This window comes from Rana temporaria, chromosome 5 (assembly GCF_905171775.1).
Source record: "Rana temporaria chromosome 5, aRanTem1.1, whole genome shotgun sequence".
Taxonomy (NCBI): domain Eukaryota; kingdom Metazoa; phylum Chordata; class Amphibia; order Anura; family Ranidae; genus Rana; species Rana temporaria.
Window position 1 is genome coordinate 119,158,188 of NC_053493.1, and position 6,000 is coordinate 119,164,187.

Here is a 6,000-nt window from a genome sequence, read left to right on the forward strand (position 1 = left end):
TAGGAGATAGGATGAGGAAGAGGGAAGATGAGGGGGAGGGGTGAATGTAGGAGAGATGAACGTTGGCGGAGAGGAGATAACCCTATAAAAAAAAAAATTGGGAAACATACCTTGTTATTGAGAAAGAAGTTAAAATTGTCAAATAATTCCTCCAATCTTCTTCAAGATCATACAAGTATTTCACAAGAAAAAAAAAATCATATTTAAAAAAATTACAGAGTAATAATACAGATATATATTAAAATAAAATATACAACTATGAACAGAGACAATTATTAAATAAAAACAATGGAGGAAGCAAAGATTTAAAAAATAAATAAAAGTAAAAAAAAAAAAAAGAAGGAGGGGGGCAATTAAATTGCACACTTACACAAGCACATGAAAGGAAAGAAAAGGTTGGATAAAAAAATAAAAAAAATAATAGAGATCAACTATAAAGAAAAACGAGGGAGCAATCACAGTGAAGCGGTATGAGATAAAGATAGTGTATCGATTGTGTCAAGCTTGTGTGGCGGCAACCAGGTGAGAACAAAGAAAAGTGTGTCTTGCTTACAGTCACACATGGTGGTGGGGTGTCATGGTCTGGGACTGCATGAGTGCTTCCGGGACGGGGGAGTTACAGTTCATTGAGGGAACCATGAATGCCAACATGTACTGTGACATACTGAAGCAGAGCATGATCCCCTCCATTTGGAGACTGGGCCGCAGGGCAGTATTCTGACATGATAACGGCCCCAAACACGCCTCCAAGACAACCACTGCCTTTCTTAAGAAGCTGAGGGTAAAGGTGATGCATTCCTCCCAACTGTCCCTGACTTGGAGGGACTGTACCTGATTTGGAGCAATGTCCCTCTGTCCTTTATTCCTCCTCATTTGTCCCTCATTTTGGTCTGATCTATATAGTTGTGTATAAAATGCACTTTCTATCTATCAAAAAGTGTTCCCCAGTGCTAAACCTTTCAACTGATTTTTTAAATTGCTGCATTTGTAAATTCCAAAAGCCAATATAAAGGAATTGTAATGGTAAAAAAGCACTTGTGGGTTTAACCAATCTTATTTTTTTGTACAATTCTCCTTTAAGGGGGCGTGGCAATGGGTGTGTCCTATGCCTGCGTGCTTTTGCTGATAGGTGTCCCTCATTCCCATCTCAATAAGTTGGGAGGTATGGTGATGGACTGGCCAAGCATGTCTCCAGACCTAAACCCTACTGAGCATCTGTGGGGCATCCTCAAATGGAAGGTGGAGGAGCGCAAGGTCTCTAACATCCACCAGCTCCGTCATGGAGGAGTGGAAGAGGACTCCAGTGGCAACCTGTGAAGCTCTGGTGAACTTATGCCCTGTACACTCGATCGGTCAATCCGATGAAAACGGTCTGATGGATTTTTCCATCAGTTATCCGATGAAGCTGACTGATGGTCAGTCGTGCCTACACACCATTGGTTAAAAAAACGATCGTATCAGAATGCGGTCACGTAGACCACGTACGACGGCACTATAAAGGGGAAGTTCAAATCCAATGGCGCCACCCTTGGGGCTGCTTTAGCTGATTTTGTATTAGTAAAAGACGATTCGCGCTTTTCTGTCTGTTACAGCGTGATGAATGTGCTATGTCCATAACGAACGCTAGTTTTACCAGAACGAGCGCTCCCGTCCCCTAATTTAGTCTGAGCATGCGTGGATTTTTAACCGATGGACGTGCCTACAGACGATCGTTTTTTTTCTATCGGTTAGGTATCCATCAGATAATTTTAAAACAAGTTCCATTTTTTTTAACCAATGGATAAATAACCAATGGGGCCCACACACGATCGGTTTGGTCTGATGAAAACGGTCCATCAGATCGTTCTCATCAGACAAACCGGTCGTGTGTACGCGGCATTAGTGTTCAAAAGGGTTAAAGCGGGAGTTCACCCATTTGTAAAAAAAAAATTTTTCTCCCCTTAGCTTCCTGCTCGTTCGGTCTAGGGGAATCGGCTATTTGTATTAAAATATGAGCAGTACTTACCCGTTTTCGAGCTGCATCTTCTTCCGTCGCTTCCGGGTATGGGTCTTCGGGAGCGGGCGTTCCTTCTTGATTGACAGCCTTCCGAGAGGCTTCCGACGGTCGCATCCATCGCGTCACTCGTAGCCGAAAGAAGCCGAACGTCGGTGCGGCTCTATACTGCGCCTGCGCACCGACGTTCGGCTTCTTTCGGAAAATCGTGACGCGATGGATGCGACCGTCGGAAGCCTCTCGGAAGCCTGTCAATCAAGAAGGAACGCCCATTCCCGAAGCCCATACCCGGAAGCGACGGAGAGGATGCATCTCGTAAACGGGTAAGTACTGCACATATTTTAAAATAAATAGCCGATTCCCCTAGTAAAAACGAGCAGGAATCTAAGGGGGAAAAGTGCCCTCTAAGGGTGAACCCCCGCTTTAAGGCAGTGCTGGAAAATAATAGTGGCCACACAAAATATTGACACTTTGAGCCCAATTTTTACATTTTCACTTAGGGTTGTACTCACTTTTGTTGCCAGCGGTTTAGACATTAATGGCTGTGTGTTGAGTTATTTTTACACTGTTATATTAGCTGTACACTCACTACTTCATTTCTTCAGTGTTGTCACATGTCACATGTCACTTTTGTGAGATACTGTACCTGGATATATGTGAACAATTCCACCAGGGCTCTTGGTTATACTTTGGATGTATGTACTATTATAATCTTTACTCCTATAAAGCTTGTATTATTACAGTGCAGTGCTATATAATAACTTGGTAGCAATTGCCGCTTGCAGATCCGCGGAATCGAACACATGCAAATTTGACTCTTTAAAGTGTCTTTTTACTGGACTTTTATACGTTTTATCTTTGTCATGTAATCAGTTTTAGACAGCACCAATATTTATGAACAACCATTATCAAGGGTGAAGCACATGAAGGGCAAATTTGAAACAAAATATCTTATGAGCACCATGAGAATTCATTGGGAATTACTACTGAATTCATCGGACCAGATATTGATGTGTTCGTTTTATCAAAAACAGTGTCAAATATAGCATTTGTTTTATGTTGCCCTCTTTTACTTTTATAATTAAAAAAAAAAAAAAATACCAAAAAAATTAAGTTTTATTACCCAGATAGGTACTTTGGGGGAGATTCACTAAGACTTAAGACGGAGTATCAGTTGATACGTCGTCGTAAGTCCGAATCCCCGCCGTCGTATATTTAAGCGTATTCTCAAACTGAGATACGCTTAAATATTGCTAAGATACGACCGGCGTAAGTCTCCTACGCCGTCGTATCTTAACTGCATATGTACGCTGGCCACTAGGGGCATGTACGCTGATTTACGCCTAGAATATGTAAATCAGCTAGATACGCCTATTCACGAACGTACGCCCGGCCGTCGCAGTAAAGATACGCCATTTACGTAAGGGGTTTTCAGGCGTAAAGATAAACCACCAAAAACATGGCGCAGCCAATGTTAAGTATGGACGTCGGAACCGCGTCAGATTTTTTAAATTTTACGTTGTTTGCGTAACTCGTCCGTGAATGGGGCTGGCCGTAATTTACGTTCACGTCGAAAGCATGACGATTTGCCGACGTCATTTGGAGCATGCGCACTGGGATACGTCCACGGACAACGCATGCGACGTTCGATCGAAACGTCATTTACGTGGGGCCACAGTTAATATACACAAAACACGCCCACAGCTTCAACATTTGAATTAGGCGTGCTTACGTTGGCCCTAATACGCTACGCCGCCGTAACTTCGGCGTCAAAATCTTTGAAAATACCAAACTAGCCTCTCAAAGTTACGGCGGCGTAGCGTATAGAAGATACGATACGCCCGCCTAAAGGTACGTGAATCTACCCCATTATCTATATCAGTGATTGTTAACTTGTGATCTGCCCGATTTTTTCTGATCATAAGCTATCCTTTTTTTTGTTGTTATATGTGTGGCCCAAGACAATTTCTCCACTTCCAATGTGGTCCAGGAAAGTCAAAAGTATCAAAGCTGTGGCATTTTTATATTTGGAAACAGTGCTTTAATATTTTATAGAAGTAGGAACGTTTTTATTATTTTAAATATTTCTATATTTGCAGTATTTATTGAGAAAATAAAATGTAACATAATGTAAACTGTGAAACATTGCCATCTAGTGACTGTTCTGGAAAACATAAAACATTTTTTTTTTTTTGTTTTAGTTTTGTAGAATTTCATGCTAAAGAAACATTGGGCAGGTTCTTCAAGCTGCACTATGTAAACTTGAGCTGATGTAAAAGCCATATTGGTTCCATGCAGGCTGGACAGCAAGAAGGAGCAGTTCTGCTGAATGAGGGCAGAGGATTGCGTTCACTTTTTGGCAGGATAAGGTGGGTCATTTTTGATGCTTACTTTTGTGTAAGGGTACATGTTCGATGTTTGCAGGCGCAAGGGAACTCTAGTGTAAGACTCCCAGGATTTTCCTGCACCTGGGGAGCCAGCTGCAATATCCCTGGGTGACAATATCTCCTATCCCAGTCCGCTGTTTTTGATCCAAGACATTATCACCCGTATGCCGCGTACACACAATAGTTTTTCGGGTTCTAAAAAATTATGTTTTTTTTAAGTCATTAAAAACCATCGTGTGTGGGCTTCAGAGCATTTTTCACAATCTAAAAAATGTCCAAAAAATATTTCAAACATGCTCTATTTTTTCACAACGTTTTTAACGTTGTCGTTTTTAAGGTTGTAAAAAATGGTCGTGTGTGGGCTTTAACGACGTGAAAAAAACGTGCATGCTCAGAAGCAAGTTATGAGATGGGAGCGCTCGTTCTGGTAAAACTACCGTTCGTAATGGAGTAAGCACATTCATCACGCTGTAACAGACAGAAAAACGCGAATCGTCTTTTACTAACACAAAATCAGCTAAAGCAGCCCAAAGGGTGGCGCCATACGAATGGAACTTCCCCTTTATAGTGCCGTCGTATGTGTTGTACGTCATTACGCTTTGCTAGAGCATTTTTTTTTCTCACGATCGTGTGTAGGCAAGGCCGTTTTAATGATCGGGTTGAAAAAAAAACGTTGTTTTTTCTAGACCCTTAAAAACGTCATTTTTTAGAACCCGAAAAACGGTCGTGTGTACGCGGCATTAGGTTCGGTTCACACTGCCTTGACTTGGGATCCGACTTGTGAGACCCCAAGTCATTGACATGTGAAATCCCATGTTAGTAAATGAGAGCTGTCTTAATTAGCACTACTGAAGCCGCTCCAACTTTAGAAAAGGTTCCTGTACTACTTCAAGGTGACTTCTATCTGACTTGTGCCCATAGACTTTTATGGAAGTCGCATCCAAGTTGGATCCTCATCTATCATGATGTGATTTGAATCCAACCAGGGCCTAAATAATTTTTTTGTGCTGAGGGGGGGGTTCAGCAACAGGTACTGGATTGTAAAAAGGAAAAAATATATGTTTTGAGCTTCAGGCGTACGGCGTTTCGGCGTGGAGATGTGAACCATCTCCATAGCCGACAATGTTAAATCACCCCTCCAGCGTATTTCAGGCTGCAATAGCGTCGGGCGTAAAAACGCTTAGGTGTGAATGGAGCCTTACACACTCTCTGGAGTTGCAAAACCTTGAGAAGCTTTTGGAACTCAATCTCTCAGCCTTTATAGCTGACATCACAGCTGTGGAGGAGTAACTTTTGCCACCTCCGTACACACTAATGAGCTGCTGGAAGTCTACAACTGTGGAGGATTCCATCCAGATCGGCGATTGGAGGAGTTACTAAGCACCAAGGGAGACGCTGACGGGATAGCTGGTCGCATCAACATTCTTACCTCTGCTCGATTGACTCAGACTGAGGCCCCGTACACACGGCCGAGGAACTCGACGTGCCAAGCACATCGAGTTCCTCGTCGAGTTCCTTGTTGAACTTGTCGAGAAGCTCGACAGGCTTGCTTTGCGTACACACGTAACAGACCAAAATTTGGTCGTTCTCCGGCGCGGTGACGCTCACGACGTATGACGC